Below are 19,581 nucleotides of genomic sequence, written 5' to 3' on the forward strand. Positions count from 1 at the left end.
AGGCCCAAAATACTGGAACTCTCTGCAATCCTCTTTTAGACAGGCCATTAGCCTATCTGGATTTAAACGTAAGATGAAATCTTATCTTCTTGACAGATACAATGAATCCTGATGTTTTGGGTTTGTTTTTTTTTTTTTTGCATTACTGTACTTCAGATGAAATAACTTGCATAGTTATAAATATACATTTCTGTGCATAATGTGAGTCTGTTTTATGAATAGCAATTGGGACCTTTTTCAAATTGTTGTTGACTGAGGTCCTACTGTACAAAAGATTTATGTGACATACAACTTGTGTCAAATATTTTGACCTTGCTTCTGTGTATTGAAATTTGAACCTGTATATTCTTTTTTTATTTTTCACACTCTGAAATTTGTCAGAGGGAATACATACATGTGTTTCCACTGTTGATAAAGTTCCATAAATTGTAATCTTTAAATAGGGCTGAGTGTTAAATTCACATCTTTATGAATAATTAGATATATGTAGGTTTTTTGGTATAATCTGCTTTATTGGTTTTACTTTTTTTTTCATTGATTAATGCTGAGCTACATCTTAGTTAAGCACTGGATATCTTGTAAGTCATTGCCTTTATTTCACCCTCTTTACTCTTGTTCCTGTAACTGTGTGTCCAAGTCCAAGTTATTTTTTTTTCTTCCCATTATTCAATCCCTTATTCTGTTGAAATACATTTTTTTCTTTTAACATCCGTTAGTGTGCTTTCTCCCCCCCCCCCCCCACAATTATTTCATTTTCGCATATTGTATGTATATATTGTACATAGTTTTCAGGCTGAATTTTCCAGTCTTGTGTATCTGGTGTTTTTTTGTTTTTTGTTGTGTATCTGTAAATAGGAGTTTCTGCAATTTACAAGCTTTGCTTCTTAGCAGGACTCCTATCTTTTCCACCTCATGTACTAGTTTATGTTAACTCTTTTTAGCTATCTGTCATGTTTGTGTAATCATTGATTTCTTGTCTTCACCCAATACCGAGGTATTACAATTTCTGTAATTTGTTTTTTCTTGGTAAAATTGAACAAATAAATTGAATTGAATTGAATTGAATAACGTTCTCATTTTCATCAACTCACCTGTGAACAGCAAGCAGAGAGGTGCCTGCCACATGGGGGCGCCCCCCTGTTGTTGATGTCTCTACATACAGTAATTAGTACCGTGTACATCCCCACATTAATGTCTTCTTCTTTTCACTTCTCTGATCCTGACATTGCTATTGAATGTTTGTGTTGCGTGCGTGTTGCTTGTGTGATAAGAGCATGGTGTGTGTGTAAAGTTTTGTGTGTGTGTGTGTTTTTTTTCCATACGCCATTTAACGAATGTACTTTGTATGACCTATTTTGGGCTCCGCTAACAAACACCGTATAGATGCTTGAAAGGGGTCCCGGCATTAATTTCCTCAAAATGTGCATGCGTATAACAAAATACGCATTGCTTTTGCTTGTGTACACCTTTGATTTATTTTGTGCCAAATAAAAATTAATTGAGTTGAATTGAATATGAAATTTATGAATGAATACTATGCAGTGCTTCCCGCATTTCTTCTATTAAACGGGATTATGAAAGCCTACTATTGGACTGTAACGTAGGCCTACCATAATATAAAATACATGTATGTATGCAAACACTTAAATCCCTTCAATCTTCGTACATTACGTGCGCCTGGCACAAACGCAAAGGAAATGTAAAGCCGATCTTACTGCAACCTTGAAAATAAATGTGTGATGTGTTTGAAGCAGGGTGAAAATTACATCAGCGATGACAGACAGAGTCCTGCAAAGGTACATCCATCAAACATGCAGTGACATAATGACCGTTTCACCGCGAACATGACATCACATACGAACCTTGTTGATAGTGACTACTAAATGTCCTGGTTACCTTTATGTCACTTTTGATGCATATGTGTAGGTCAGTTGTATCACAAATATAAGTTTTTGCCATAAAGCCTGAAATATAAGTAGATATCACAATTTTTGCTCATTAAACCGTAACTGTAGACGGTTTAGTTTGGAAACATTTTTGTTATAACTATTGTTCACATTTTGTATATTTAACAATACTAAACATCGATTATATTCGTTCCAATTTCTACATTGGTCGCTTCTATCCCTAACTCACATTTTAGAACTATTTTGAAGCAGTAATGCTCGATTTCTATTTCATCTGATAATGATAAATTATGCCTTTAGTTTAACTCTATAGCGATCGTGGCGTTGGAGTACTCTTCTTCGTAGATTCATTCTTGTTCGCACGTGAATACAAATGCAATTCTGCCCTATAGATGCGAGAGATGAAGCTTGAAAACAACGTCATAAAATCAGATGAGTAGAGTGATAGAAGTAGGCCCTTATAAATCGAACATCGAATCGAAGAGTACTGAGGTTCCAAGGTTAACGTCACTAGTGGTTGCAGCAAATTATACGGAGGCGATGACGTAATTACTTCACAACAGATGTCACATCACTCACAGAATCATTAAAGCAGTCTTTCGTCTTTCAGTCAATTAATAATCAGTTTGAGTCAGATGAATATATGCACTCTTCCCTATTAAATGCCAACGTTGCCAGGTCATGATATTTTGTTGAGAAGAATATTGTTATTCGTATTGATTTCATGTCCATAAAGGGAAATATATGCAGTGAAGACTGCAGGTCAATTGGAGACTTCCGGTGTGACTATATGGCCCGAATTCACGAAGGTGGTCTAAATTTAAACCATGGTTTATGTATATTTCTTTTGCGTATTTGTGATTCACAGATTGCGTACGCTAACAGGCATCCAGTAAAAAAACGTGCGTTGATGCGCGCATGTATTGGTACGCCTATTTAACGCTTATTTTAGACCATGGTCTAAATTTGTACCATGGTTTAAGTTTAAACCACCTTCGTGAATTCGGGCCTATGTGGTTGAAAAGTAATGCTGTAGATTCATGAAGACGTGGGGAAAATTTACATTTGGTATTTTCGGTCATTTCTAATAAATCAGCTGCAGACAGTCAGAATGCCCACTCTGTTTTTAATCCAAATATGTAAGAAGACATGCAGTACATTTTGCTTATCAGCCATTACATCAATCCCAAAACGGATATCAAGAACACCATAATTAGCTCGCAGCAGCAACATGTATCTATATCTGGAATGTAGCGATTGTTTTTGTTTGTTTGTTTGTTTCATTTCATCTGAGAAGATGGCTGGATAACCCATATTCAGCAGCAAAGCTTGTCTTTCATTGGGTCCACTTGGATGTAAGGTGGGACCACTTCACAGGGTTAAACACCCTGCTCTTCGCGATAAATGAATAAAGCGGGATCTTTCACGACCATGAGTTGCTTTCTTTTGGAAAACTATTTATACATGCATATTGTTTGTTTGTTTGTTTTTTAATTTCGCTGCAGAGTTTGATGAAACAACGTCCGGGACGTCACAGACTTGGCACACCTCATCTTATTATCCTTGTTTGGCTCAGCTTGTTTAGTAAGCAATATTACCAATAATGTATTGTATATATTTCACATTGTTCATTTCATTCACAACAATGCATCCATTATCCATATTATACTGATATATACCACTTCACTTTCCATTCACGGGATTGACTAAGGCCGAAGAAACAACAACATTAAAGGAACGGTTGTGTGAATTGAAATACGGTGTGTGATACACAAAAGGCATGAATAAGCACAAAGGCTCATTGGTGGTCATGACACTTTTCTGTAGACAAAAATCCAGGAACGTCGATATAGGGCAATTTGTCAATCAGTTGCAATCCAGGAACAGTTTCAAATCCTGTCATAGGAACTGCATAAATCATTCACAATCTGCTGTCATGACTCTAACCTCCTGAAACGAAACCCAAACACGTACAAACATACAATTAATTATATTGTGATTCATCTACTACTATCTTTACACAGTGTACTACTGCCTACTAATATACTACTACAACTTTGACTACTAATATACTACTAAGTCTACTACTACTTCTACTATTTACTTCTTTTGAATATTACTATACTACTGTTACTTCTTTTTCTTCTACTACTATAAACTACTATACTACTACAAATTGTACTACTACTACTACTACTACTCCTACTACTTCTACTATACTCAACTACTAATAAGGCCTACTTCTGCTACTACTGCTTTTACTACTAATTTTATCATTATTATTATTATTATTATCATTACTACTACTACTACAACAACAACTACTACTACTACAAATACTACTACTACCACTATTCTAGATACCACACATGTGCTATAATAATGTATTCTGCTCTTTCACTTTTCCTTCTCATTTTTGTTTTTGTGTGTTTTTTTTTTTCTTAAAGTCGTGAAGGCGGAGTCATCTCAGTGTCGCCGTGTAAGTTTGAGCTCCACCCTGGGTTTCTCAGTCAGATCATTACCAGGATGTGGTCAGATCAAACTGGAGAACGGCTCCATGGTAGAAACCATTCTCAAGTTTATTCCCTCATCGGTACTGCCATATCGGAGCTGCAACCGACCAATTTGTCGCGTACCAGGTGAGCCACATTTCAGATAATACGGCATGAAGGTATTATATTTAAACATTAGCCCCCTCAAAGAACAAATGTGTGTTATGAAAACGAGGTACTGAATAGTAGGGTAGAGCTTTTTTTTTTTCCTTTTATTGTTGCTTTCTAACATTGATAATATACCACCAGTTACACACATGAATGCCATAGGCCACATAAATTCACGCCTTCAAACATGTAAACAAGAATGCACATAATACTATTAAATTCATGATAATATTCAAACATAGATTTTGTGGCATGTAAACAGCTGTGCTGGACGGAATACTTCCAGATCCTCTTCACAACAAATTCGATAAAAGTATGGAAAACAGCTCGTTATACCAAATGTATGAACCTATATATATATATATATATATATATATATATATATATATTGTGGCCTTCTCTCCTCTGTCGCTAGTGTATAATGTTGTTATACGCTGTGTGCCACCGGCCCCGGCAACTAGCTGGAGAAGGGTCAGGATGGTCCGAGCTAGGCTGGGGTCCGTTTGGTTGAAATATACAACCAGGCGTGGAGAACGGCGTTGAAATGTACCATTTTGCTGGGTTACTTACTACCAGTCTATTCCCATTACTTGCTTACTACCAAAATACTACCGGTCACAATTCATCCAACGAAGATACCAGTACCAGTGCAGCTCATCCACTCGCAGATACCAATACCAGTGCAGCTCGTCCAATCGCAGATACCAATACCAGTTCACTCGCATATCATTTCATCAGTTCCGTAATTGCACTGCACTACTCACCAATACTTGTGTTATACTGCAGCAGACTTCAAATGAAACGGTCCAGGCAGTAGTATCCACTTCAATCAACGCTTTATTAACACTACTCATCCACACTTTGGCCTGTATCCAGGCCCACCCAGCTCTATCGACCTGTATCCAGGCCCACCCAGCTGGCTTATCCACACTTTGGCCCGTATCTAGGCCCACCCAGCTGGCTTATCTACACTTTGGCCCGTATCTAGGCCCACCCAGCTGTTTGGATACATATTCGACCTCTTATTATTCTTCGACCGCTATATTTCCGAAACAGTTACGCATTTTACTTACTGACCTTTTCCTCACATACTAACGCTTATTAACCTTCCTCATCATACGGAAATGATTAGATAACGAAGCAATAATTATATGAAAAATTATTACTGAACATAATCGCATTTCCAACAATTATTACCCCTCTAAAATTCCTAACAAAACAATCCATAATCGTCAGTTTCCTTGAAACTGATCGATTCATGATCGATTGTTAAAATAATCGATCGATTATATATTCGACCACGGAACTCTCAATATTTGACTAATTTTCACCGTTTTCTTACTAATACACTAATCTACCAATTCTTCATTGGTTACACGACACCCCTCCCTCGCTAAGCTCGGTCCCCGAGCTGACAAATAACAACTCGACAACTTGAACAGGTAAGTATAAAATACAACAAAAGGCAACACTTGATAAAAACCTTGCTACTATCTCAACGTCTTGATAGCATTTTCCTCAAACATCCAACCACATAACGTTTTATACCAAACATCTGTACGTTCTAACTTCCGCACGAATGGAAACCTTATGAGCACTGCTCAAATCACAAAATCCTACCGGGTCTCACCTCCTATAAACATGAACATGAACATGCTGTAATCTGTCTTCTAGCGCATTGTGCTGAATGAGCAAAACATGGCACTTCCCATTTTAATGGGCCTTCACTGTTTGATTTTCATCCTAGCAAATCAAGTAAATGATACCAGCCTAATCAAACATACATCATCCAAAATTACTGCTAAAACTCTCCTCAAACAGAACACGGTCTCTACCACTTTGGTCCTATTTCTTCTTGAAAGAGAGACAAAATATAATTCAGTGCGATTACTCCAAAACAACCTGGTTTTATCTAAACCGCAACTAATATAAAAATCCACAGTCTGCACTGTTAATCCCAATATGATAACAAAAAGGATACCTCTCTGGTAGTATGGTCTTTGCTAAACATCGTTATCTTCCATCACTACCAATTAAGTGAATACCTACTTGGTATAAACAGAACTGCTTATGGTTACCTATGACACAACATTGATATCTGCCACTCAAAAACCAAAACCCTACATTTGACATATGTGAATAGTTGAAATAACAACTAGGTGTATGGAAATTGTACCATTTTCACACTATTTTATACCATATGTGAGCACAACATAGAATCTTAGCATAAGAAACCAAATCCAGTGTGATACTTAATGTCCAATGATTACAGCTCATAAATCGGCAAATCGTCCATCCTGCTCATCCCGGCTTCCGTCCTTTCATTTATTTATTGTCCATAAATGTTTCAAAATTTAAACCAAATTAAAAAAACACTGGTTGCTACGTTAAACTGGTTCCCTTGCTCAATCGTCGGCCACGATATCTGTCTGCACCTATACCTCGGCATCAACAGCCATCTTAACCTCTGACCCTCTGGAGGCGGAGGCGACCGGGGACCTTGGAACCTCCCTCTTTCTACCCCCAGTCAGGTCCAATAGCTCACACTCGCTGTCTTGCTCCAGACACGCCTCGTCAATTAAAGGCGTCTCACCCCGTGATGGTGAAACGCGCCGAGCGGGTGACATGCTGCTAGATGGGACCCTCTTACGCCCCACTGCCACAGGTGACCGGCTCCTGCTTCTGTCTTTGTTGGGCGTGCTTGGGGCCTTATTCTTAACCGGTGCGGAGACGGGGGTCTTGGTGTGTACCCTGATGGTTGGAGCGCAATTAGAGGCATGCTCCCCATAATGTCTTTCCAATTCCTTACGGTACGTGGTCCTAAATGAGCAACGGTCGCAGTAGTACTTTGGAGAATGTACGTCCTGCTCGTGTCTCTTCACCGAAGCCCGCGAGGCATAGACTCGTGAACACACCGGGCAGCGGTATGTTTTCTTGGGGTCCTTTTCGTCTCTTCTCTCCTCGGTGGGCATGGTCTTAAAAATAATGATAACAAAACACACACAAAAAGAAGGCATCATTGAATTGTCCGATTTGGCACTGGCGTGTATGCTAAATTTATCCAGTCACTCCACATACAACGACAATCACTGTTCCGGCACTGATATCACTTGCAGAATCCGAAACACCAACAATCTGCGCGACCAGTATCTGGCCTAGCCCATACCGGTTCCTGAACTAGATGGGGGTAGCACTCGTGAGTCCCACATGGCGTATGCAGTTTATGTCGGTAACAGTCTACGACAGATCTGCTACCACGCAGGAAGTCGAGGCCCAATATTCCTTCATGGCGTATGTCAGCAACAATTACGTCTGCCGTATACGATAGAAGTCCCAATTGTAAATTGACTGTTGCCTTCCCATCCATTGCCAATAGCGATCCGTCTGCCATCATCATCGGCTCATCCAGTGGGCTTAACGGTGGCTTACTGCTCGAGTCAATCGTGTCGTAAATCCTCCTGGCTATGAAGGAATGAGTTGAGCCAGTGTCCACCAACGCTTCAACTCGTGCCCCATTTACTGTGGCTTTTATAAACAGTCCGTGCCAAGTCCCATCCAGAACTGTCCTTTGCTCATTTTCAGCAACATTACTGCCCCCAGCGGACCACTGTTCACCCCTCTGGTTCCTCTCCATGTCGAAAATGTCCTGCATGAATGCGAATACCAAAAATGAAATAACATGAGAGTTCAGTCCCAAAACAGTGAGAGTTCGACATGCCGATATGTGCATGCCTAGAAATATCTGGGGGGACGTCTGTTCCGTCTTGGGTATGGGTGCGGTTCATAGCTGGAATCTCTTCCAGGCTCATCACCTTCCAACGCCAGCTCTGTTGATACAGCCTCATCAACTTGATTTGGGTGGGCATCTGAACCTCCATCAGACTCCTCGTCATCTGTAGCCGGTTCTGGTACAGCCTCCTCTACTTGTTTCGGTATGAACTCCCACACTGGCCTCTGCACCCCTGTATATGGCTTCAGGCGGTCCACATGAACCATCCATTTAGTAAAGTAGTCCCCTAGTACGAGGACGTACTTGTTTCCTTGTTTCGTTCTCGGGAACGGACCCAGAATGTCAAGTGCCACTCTTTCCATTGGGAAGCCGCTGATTCTCTGCTGCAGTGGAGCACGCGGTGTTCTACCAGCACCCTTTCTCCTTGCACATATGTCACATTCACGCAGAGCAGACCGGAAATCTGCTGCCATCCCAATCCAGTAGTATCGTAGCCGAGCACGAGCTAGCGACTTGCCCATACCAAAATGGCCACCAGTCATAGAAGCGTGAACCGCCTGAATCACATCTCTCACAAGGACTCTTGGTAGGATAATCTGCCTCCTCACAGTGCTACCATCTGCTGCCTCCCAGCGACGGACAAGGACCCCATTGCTAACCTCCAGCGCTTCCCAGTGATCCAAGAGCTGTCTTGCCTTGGCAGACCATGATGCTGCTTTTTCATCAGACGGTCGCTCAGCTGCCAGTTTAGCGGCACGAACCGGATTGATGTCCTCGTCTTGTTCCTGTAAACTGCCGATATCGGGAGCCTCATCTGCTTCTTGCTCTACCAGTACCCTGGCTTGGTCTGCTGGTATCTCCTCATCACAACCGCATTGTCTACACGGTCGGCGTGACAACCCGTCTGCATTGCCATGACTTCGCCCCTGCCTATGGCGGATCTCAAAATCATATTCCGAGATCAACTCCAACCACCTTGCCAGCTGACCCCTGGGGTCCTTGAATCTGACAAGCCATTGCAGCGAGCCATGATCTGTCCGTATCACCACATGACGGCCGTATAGGTACTGACGAAACTGCTTCAGAGAGACCACCACTGCTAGGAGCTCCTTCCTCGTCACGCAGTAATTTCTCTCCGCTCTCCTCAGTGTGCGGCTTGCATATGCCACCACCCTCTCAGCACCATCTTGGACTTGAGAAAGCACGGCCCCAACACCAATGTCGCTGGCATCAGTATCGAGGATATAACTGCCATCTGGGCGTGGATAGGCCAGGATAGGAGGCGATGATAATCTCCCCTTCAGCTCATCGAATGCCTCTTGGCATTCTTTCGTCCAGAGGAACTTGTGATTTTTCTCCATTAGCTGGTGGAGTGGTTTGGCGATGGAGGCGAAGCCTGCAACAAACCTGCGGTAGTACGATACCAGCCCCACAAAGCTCCTCACTTCCTTGGTGGTCCTCGGTGTTGGCCATTGTTGAATGGCGGATGTCTTGTCTGGATCTGTTGTCACTCCATCCTTCGACACGATATGCCCCAGGTACCTAACGCTGGTGTGAAATAGCGAGCACTTCGACGGCTAAAGCTTCAAGCCGGCCTCACGGAGTCGCTGGAAAACCACTCGAAGTCGTGACAGCTCATCTTCCACTGTCTTGCCAAAGACAATCACGTCGTCCAAGTACACAAGCAACATTTCCCAGGTAAGGCCTGCCATCACTCTATCCATCAGACGCTCGAAGGTGGCTGGCGCATTACATAGCCCGAAGGGCATAACGTGCCAGGCATACAACCTGCCATTAGCGATGAAGGCTGATTTCTGCTTAGCCTGCTCGTCAAGCTGCACTTGCCAATACCCACTGGCAAGATCGAGGGTTGAGAACCACTTTGCCCCGCTGAGTGCATCCAGTGTGTCATCTATTCTGGGCAGCGGATAAGCGTCTTTCAGTGTTGCAACATTCAGTTGGCGGTAGTCTATGCACATCCTTTTGCTCCCATCCTTCTTTGTGACCAAGACCACGTTGGAAGACCAAGGACTGCTTACTTGCTCAATCAGCCCCTGAGATAGTAGCTGATCTATCTGTCTGTCAATCTCCGCCCTCTGCTCTGCTGGATATCGTCTTGGTGCTTGTCGCACTGGTCTCGCATCACCAGTGTCAATGGTGTGCTGGACTAGGTCAGTTCTGCCCAGATCTGTTGGTCCGTGTGAGAAGACATCTGCAAAATCTTGCAGCAGCTCTGCTATTTGTGTGTGGTACTGCTCTGGGACCTCTTCAATGCTTCGCTCGTACAGCTCTACCACATGTGATGGCATGCCATCACCACCGTTCACGTCACGTGGAATTACCTCGACCTGTTCAGCGTTTTGGAGCTGAGTCAAACAGGCCACCATAGTGCCCTGCTTCACCACTCTCTCTTCCTTTGTGGGGTTGTAAACTCTGATAGGGAGTACCTCAGCATCCGCCTCAACGACAGCCCTTGCTACCAGCAAGCCCTTACTGAGGGTCTCAGCCTGGTTGGTAGGAGCTTCCAGCAGGCCAACTCCTGCGATTGGTTGTGGCCTTCCACCTGCCACCATGCCTTTCAATATTGCCTCGTGTCCTGGGGGTACTGAACTGGTCTCGCTTGCTATGATTCTGCGGCAGAAAGGCTGACCCCGATGATCTTTGCATTGGATCGTCTCCCATGGCAGCTGCAGCTCCAGTTTGCGGCAATCCAGCACCGACTGTGTTTGCATCAAGAAGTCCAACCCGATGATACCCTCATTGTGAAGATTGGCCACCGTCACCTCAAACACGAACAGCAAATGTCCCATCTGGATTTCAGCCAGTGTTTTACCGCTGGTCTCGAGTGGAGAACCGTCTGCTTGGCGCACTGTACGAGTTGCTCGCTGCAATACCGGCTTCCTTGCATCTGCAATCTTGCTGAAGATCGCATTGGACACATACGTCTGCGATGAACCGGTATCAATTAGGAATGTGATGGGCTGACCGTTGATCTTAGACTCAACATGAAGACCATGATATCTGCTATTGCCAACTGGCCGTGCTTGCTCTGCTTGTTCAGCCTGGGGTGCTGGCTGTGGTTGTTCTGGTGTCCTTTGTTGCACGCCACCAACATCGCTACGAAGTGGAGCTGGTCCCCACTCTGGCTGACTGCGCGCTGGTATCTGCTCGATATTTGATGCTTGGGGGCAGTGCCTCCAACCATGGCCAACTTGATTGCAGTGGTAGCACCTCCTCCTGTCTGCATCGATGTTTGCTGGCATACTTCTAAGTGGTTGCTTCACTAGACGTGGGCAATCTCGTTTCCAATGGCCAGCTTGGCCGCAATTGAAACAATTGTTGCTCTGGTCCCCAGGCAGTGATGATGCTGGTACCCTTGCAAATTGTGATGTCGCGTTGGTTCTCGATCGTGTTGGTGGAGAAGATTCCACTCTGGAAATCAGCTCTTCCACTGCTTTCATCATTCGCCTCATAGCGCCGTCTTTCTCCTTGGTTGCAGGGCTCTTCTGCTCGACATCATCAGTCGCCAGTGCTCTGCTATACCGCTGCGACCGGCCATCGCTTCTCTCCGTCTCCATCCTCAGGAAAGCCTCTGTACACAATGCTGCTTCGATCGCCTCGTCAAGTGTGCGGGGCTGGGCGCGGAAAAGACCTTCTCGTATCTCTGCTCTTACGACCGCGTCCATGAAGTGGCCTCTTGCTAAGCGATCTTGCCCCGCCTCGTCAAATTCTTGGTAGGCTAATGCAGTCAGCTCCCGAATACCTTGTCCCAACTCCTGCAGAGTCTCCTTTGGTTTCCTCCTCCTGGTCCGCAGCTCAGCCAAGAAGACCTCGGATTTGCCTGCTGGGCCGAACCGTTGTTTAAGCCTATTTACCAGCTCGCTGTACGTTAACCTCCTTCCTGTCTGTTGAACAAGGACCTTTACAGCTGGGCCTCGCATGCTGGCAGCCAAATACTGCAGTGCTTCATCTTCGGACCATCCGTTCACCCCTGCGCAGGCCTCAAAATGACTCAAATAGTCAAGAATCGGCCCCCTGCCGTCGAATCTATCGGGAGTCATCCGCAGCTTATCTCCACCTCTATATCTGCGCTGGTAACTGCCTTCGTCCCACAGTTCTGGTCTTCGCCACGGTGTACCCATTGCTGATGGCGCTGCTGATGAATTACCTCCAGCACCTACCAGAACTTCATTTACTGGTGCTGGCTGGTTGCCCGTTGCTGGTGTCTCCCAGCTGGTCTGCTGGATCCTGCTGGGGCCGCCTGCCATCCTACCTTCACATGTAGGACCACTCTGCCATTGCTGACTTCCAGTCATCATGCCGACACCAAGCCGTTGCGCTGTAACTGGTTGATTGCGATACCTGCTGTATCCATCGTTGACTGGTCTGCTTTCAGGTGTTGCAAAGCTACTGGGGAACGAATGAGGAATCTCAACGCTTCCACCAGATCGCCTTGCAAAACTAGCAGGAGGAGCTTTACTTCCGGATGACTCTGCTGCAGCATTTGGTGCTGTGGTGAAGCCATCCTGGTCTAGTGGTGTGCTGCTGCTAATTCCTGCCCTTCCTGAACTCATCGTTCCTGAGCTGGGGTAGCTGGTGGTAGCGGGTCCCTGCGACGGAGCTGGAGTTCTTCCGAGTGCTGCACGAAGATCTGTCATCATCGCTTCGACGTCTGCCAGCTCCTGTTCTAGCTGCCACCAAATTTCCGCTGGAGTTTGCTGACGCACGCCAGCAGTCCTTGCTGAGTGATGCATGTTGCGCTGCCCTGTCTACTGCCAATCCCACTCCTGACACCACGTGTAGCCTTCTCTCCTCTGTCGCTAGTGTATAATGTTGTTATACGCTGTGTGCCACCGGCCCCGGCAACTAGCTGGAGAAGGGTCAGGATGGTCCGAGCTAGGCTGGGGTCCGTTTGGTTGAAATATACAACCAGGCGTGGAGAACGGCGTTGAAATGTACCATTTTGCTGGGTTACTTACTACCAGTCTATTCCCATTACTTGCTTACTACCAAAATACTACCGGTCACAATTCATCCAACGAAGATACCAGTACCAGTGCAGCTCATCCACTCGCAGATACCAATACCAGTGCAGCTCGTCCAATCGCAGATACCAATACCAGTTCACTCGCATATCATTTCATCAGTTCCGTAATTGCACTGCACTACTCACCAATACTTGTGTTATACTGCAGCAGACTTCAAATGAAACGGTCCAGGCAGTAGTATCCACTTCAATCAACGCTTTATTAACACTACTCATCCACACTTTGGCCTGTATCCAGGCCCACCCAGCTCTATCGACCTGTATCCAGGCCCACCCAGCTGGCTTATCCACACTTTGGCCCGTATCTAGGCCCACCCAGCTGGCTTATCTACACTTTGGCCCGTATCTAGGCCCACCCAGCTGTTTGGATACATATTCGACCTCTTATTATTCTTCGACCGCTATATTTCCGAAACAGTTACGCATTTTACTTACTGACCTTTTCCTCACATACTAACGCTTATTAACCTTCCTCATCATACGGAAATGATTAGATAACGAAGCAATAATTATATGAAAAATTATTACTGAACATAATCGCATTTCCAACAATTATTACCCCTCTAAAATTCCTAACAAAACAATCCATAATCGTCAGTTTCCTTGAAACTGATCGATTCATGATCGATTGTTAAAATAATCGATCGATTATATATTCAACCACGGAACTCTCAATATTTGACTAATTTTCACCGTTTTCTTACTAATACACTAATCTACCAATTCTTCATTGGTTACACGACACCCCTCCCTCGCTAAGCTCGGTCCCCGAGCTGACAAATAACAACTCGACAACTTGAACAGGTAAGTATAAAATACAACAAAAGGCAACACTTGATAAAAACCTTGCTACTATCTCAACGTCTTGATAGCATTTTCCTCAAACATCCAACCACATAACGTTTTATACCAAACATCTGTACGTTCTAACTTCCGCACGAATGGAAACCTTATGAGCACTGCTCAAATCACAAAATCCTACCGGGTCTCACCTCCTATAAACATGAACATGAACATGCTGTAATCTGTCTTCTAGCGCATTGTGCTGAATGAGCAAAACATGGCACTTCCCATTTTAATGGGCCTTCACTGTTTGATTTTCATCCTAGCAAATCAAGTAAATGATACCAGCCTAATCAAACATACATCATCCAAAATTACTGCTAAAACTCTCCTCAAACAGAACACGGTCTCTACCACTTTGGTCCTATTTCTTCTTGAAAGAGAGACAAAATATAATTCAGTGCGATTACTCCAAAACAACCTGGTTTTATCTAAACCGCAACTAATATAAAAATCCACAGTCTGCACTGTTAATCCCAATATGATAACAAAAAGGATACCTCTCTGGTAGTATGGTCTTTGCTAAACATCGTTATCTTCCATCACTACCAATTAAGTGAATACCTACTTGGTATAAACAGAACTGCTTATGGTTACCTATGACACAACATTGATATCTGCCACTCAAAAACCAAAACCCTACATTTGACATATGTGAATAGTTGAAATAACAACTAGGTGTATGGAAATTGTACCATTTTCACACTATTTTATACCATATGTGAGCACAACATAGAATCTTAGCATAAGAAACCAAATCCAGTGTGATACTTAATGTCCAATGATTACAGCTCATAAATCGGCAAATCGTCCATCCTGCTCATCCCGGCTTCCGTCCTTTCATTTATTTATTGTCCATAAATGTTTCAAAATTTAAACCAAATTAAAAAAACACTGGTTGCTACGTTAAACTGGTTCCCTTGCTCAATCGTCGGCCACGATATCTGTCTGCACCTATACCTCGGCATCAACAGCCATCTTAACCTCTGACCCTCTGGAGGCGGAGGCGACCGGGGACCTTGGAACCTCCCTCTTTCTACCCCCAGTCAGGTCCAATAGCTCACACTCGCTGTCTTGCTCCAGACACGCCTCGTCAATTAAAGGCGTCTCACCCCGTGATGGTGAAACGCGCCGAGCGGGTGACATGCTGCTAGATGGGACCCTCTTACGCCCCACTGCCACAGGTGACCGGCTCCTGCTTCTGTCTTTGTTGGGCGTGCTTGGGGCCTTATTCTTAACCGGTGCGGAGACGGGGGTCTTGGTGTGTACCCTGATGGTTGGAGCGCAATTAGAGGCATGCTCCCCATAATGTCTTTCCAATTCCTTACGGTACGTGGTCCTAAATGAGCAACGGTCGCAGTAGTACTTTGGAGAATGTACGTCCTGCTCGTGTCTCTTCACCGAAGCCCGCGAGGCATAGACTCGTGAACACACCGGGCAGCGGTATGTTTTCTTGGGGTCCTTTTCGTCTCTTCTCTCCTCGGTGGGCATGGTCTTAAAAATAATGATAACAAAACACACACAAAAAGAAGGCATCATTGAATTGTCCGATTTGGCACTGGCGTGTATGCTAAATTTATCCAGTCACTCCACATACAACGACAATCACTGTTCCGGCACTGATATCACTTGCAGAATCCGAAACACCAACAATCTGCGCGACCAGTATCTGGCCTAGCCCATACCGGTTCCTGAACTAGATGGGGGTAGCACTCGTGAGTCCCACATGGCGTATGCAGTTTATGTCGGTAACAGTCTACGACAGATCTGCTACCACGCAGGAAGTCGAGGCCCAATATTCCTTCATGGCGTATGTCAGCAACAATTACGTCTGCCGTATACGATAGAAGTCCCAATTGTAAATTGACTGTTGCCTTCCCATCCATTGCCAATAGCGATCCGTCTGCCATCATCATCGGCTCATCCAGTGGGCTTAACGGTGGCTTACTGCTCGAGTCAATCGTGTCGTAAATCCTCCTGGCTATGAAGGAATGAGTTGAGCCAGTGTCCACCAACGCTTCAACTCGTGCCCCATTTACTGTGGCTTTTATAAACAGTCCGTGCCAAGTCCCATCCAGAACTGTCCTTTGCTCATTTTCAGCAACATTACTGCCCCCAGCGGACCACTGTTCACCCCTCTGGTTCCTCTCCATGTCGAAAATGTCCTGCATGAATGCGAATACCAAAAATGAAATAACATGAGAGTTCAGTCCCAAAACAGTGAGAGTTCGACATGCCGATATGTGCATGCCTAGAAATATCTGGGGGGACGTCTGTTCCGTCTTGGGTATGGGTGCGGTTCATAGCTGGAATCTCTTCCAGGCTCATCACCTTCCAACGCCAGCTCTGTTGATACAGCCTCATCAACTTGATTTGGGTGGGCATCTGAACCTCCATCAGACTCCTCGTCATCTGTAGCCGGTTCTGGTACAGCCTCCTCTACTTGTTTCGGTATGAACTCCCACACTGGCCTCTGCACCCCTGTATATGGCTTCAGGCGGTCCACATGAACCATCCATTTAGTAAAGTAGTCCCCTAGTACGAGGACGTACTTGTTTCCTTGTTTCGTTCTCGGGAACGGACCCAGAATGTCAAGTGCCACTCTTTCCATTGGGAAGCCGCTGATTCTCTGCTGCAGTGGAGCACGCGGTGTTCTACCAGCACCCTTTCTCCTTGCACATATGTCACATTCACGCAGAGCAGACCGGAAATCTGCTGCCATCCCAATCCAGTAGTATCGTAGCCGAGCACGAGCTAGCGACTTGCCCATACCAAAATGGCCACCAGTCATAGAAGCGTGAACCGCCTGAATCACATCTCTCACAAGGACTCTTGGTAGGATAATCTGCCTCCTCACAGTGCTACCATCTGCTGCCTCCCAGCGACGGACAAGGACCCCATTGCTAACCTCCAGCGCTTCCCAGTGATCCAAGAGCTGTCTTGCCTTGGCAGACCATGATGCTGCTTTTTCATCAGACGGTCGCTCAGCTGCCAGTTTAGCGGCACGAACCGGATTGATGTCCTCGTCTTGTTCCTGTAAACTGCCGATATCGGGAGCCTCATCTGCTTCTTGCTCTACCAGTACCCTGGCTTGGTCTGCTGGTATCTCCTCATCACAACCGCATTGTCTACACGGTCGGCGTGACAACCCGTCTGCATTGCCATGACTTCGCCCCTGCCTATGGCGGATCTCAAAATCATATTCCGAGATCAACTCCAACCACCTTGCCAGCTGACCCCTGGGGTCCTTGAATCTGACAAGCCATTGCAGCGAGCCATGATCTGTCCGTATCACCACATGACGGCCGTATAGGTACTGACGAAACTGCTTCAGAGAGACCACCACTGCTAGGAGCTCCTTCCTCGTCACGCAGTAATTTCTCTCCGCTCTCCTCAGTGTGCGGCTTGCATATGCCACCACCCTCTCAGCACCATCTTGGACTTGAGAAAGCACGGCCCCAACACCAATGTCGCTGGCATCAGTATCGAGGATATAACTGCCATCTGGGCGTGGATAGGCCAGGATAGGAGGCGATGATAATCTCCCCTTCAGCTCATCGAATGCCTCTTGGCATTCTTTCGTCCAGAGGAACTTGTGATTTTTCTCCATTAGCTGGTGGAGTGGTTTGGCGATGGAGGCGAAGCCTGCAACAAACCTGCGGTAGTACGATACCAGCCCCACAAAGCTCCTCACTTCCTTGGTGGTCCTCGGTGTTGGCCATTGTTGAATGGCGGATGTCTTGTCTGGATCTGTTGTCACTCCATCCTTCGACACGATATGCCCCAGGTACCTAACGCTGGTGTGAAATAGCGAGCACTTCGACGGCTAAAGCTTCAAGCCGGCCTCACGGAGTCGCTGGAAAACCACTCGAAGTCGTGACAGCTCATCTTCCACTGTCTTGCCAAAGACAATCACGTCGTCCAAGTACACAAGCAACATTTCCCAGGTAAGGCCTGCCATCACTCTATCCATCAGACGCTCGAAGGTGGCTGGCGCATTACATAGCCCGAAGGGCATAACGTGCCAGGCATACAACCTGCCATTAGCGATGAAGGCTGATTTCTGCTTAGCCTGCTCGTCAAGCTGCACTTGCCAATACCCACTGGCAAGATCGAGGGTTGAGAACCACTTTGCCCCGCTGAGTGCATCCAGTGTGTCATCTATTCTGGGCAGCGGATAAGCGTCTTTCAGTGTTGCAACATTCAGTTGGCGGTAGTCTATGCACATCCTTTTGCTCCCATCCTTCTTTGTGACCAAGACCACGTTGGAAGACCAAGGACTGCTTACTTGCTCAATCAGCCCCTGAGATAGTAGCTGATCTATCTGTCTGTCAATCTCCGCCCTCTGCTCTGCTGGATATCGTCTTGGTGCTTGTCGCACTGGTCTCGCATCACCAGTGTCAATGGTGTGCTGGACTAGGTCAGTTCTGCCCAGATCTGTTGGTCCGTGTGAGAAGACATCTGCAAAATCTTGCAGCAGCTCTGCTATTTGTGTGTGGTACTGCTCTGGGACCTCTTCAATGCTTCGCTCGTACAGCTCTACCACATGTGATGGCATGCCATCACCACCGTTCACGTCACGTGGAATTACCTCGACCTGTTCAGCGTTTTGGAGCTGAGTCAAACAGGCCACCATAGTGCCCTGCTTCACCACTCTCTCTTCCTTTGTGGGGTTGTAAACTCTGATAGGGAGTACCTCAGCATCCGCCTCAACGACAGCCCTTGCTACCAGCAAGCCCTTACTGAGGGTCTCAGCCTGGTTGGTAGGAGCTTCCAGCAGGCCAACTCCTGCGATTGGTTGTGGCCTTCCACCTGCCACCATGCCTTTCAATATTGCCTCGTGTCCTGGGGGTACTGAACTGGTCTCGCTTGCTATGATTCTGCGGCAGAAAGGCTGACCCCGATGATCTTTGCATTGGATCGTCTCCCATGGCAGCTGCAGCTCCAGTTTGCGGCAATCCAGCACCGACTGTGTTTGCATCAAGAAGTCCAACCCGATGATACCCTCATTGTGAAGATTGGCCACCGTCACCTCAAACACGAACAGCAAATGTCCCATCTGGATTTCAGCCAGTGTTTTACCGCTGGTCTCGAGTGGAGAACCGTCTGCTTGGCGCACTGTACGAGTTGCTCGCTGCAATACCGGCTTCCTTGCATCTGCAATCTTGCTGAAGATCGCATTGGACACATACGTCTGCGATGAACCGGTATCAATTAGGAATGTGATGGGCTGACCGTTGATCTTAGACTCAACATGAAGACCATGATATCTGCTATTGCCAACTGGCCGTGCTTGCTCTGCTTGTTCAGCCTGGGGTGCTGGCTGTGGTTGTTCTGGTGTCCTTTGTTGCACGCCACCAACATCGCTACGAAGTGGAGCTGGTCCCCACTCTG

This window comes from Diadema antillarum, unplaced genomic scaffold (assembly GCF_040938485.1).
Source record: "Diadema antillarum isolate AM-2024a unplaced genomic scaffold, OU_Dant_1.0 seq00000300_RagTag, whole genome shotgun sequence".
NCBI classification, from domain to species: domain Eukaryota; kingdom Metazoa; phylum Echinodermata; class Echinoidea; order Diadematoida; family Diadematidae; genus Diadema; species Diadema antillarum.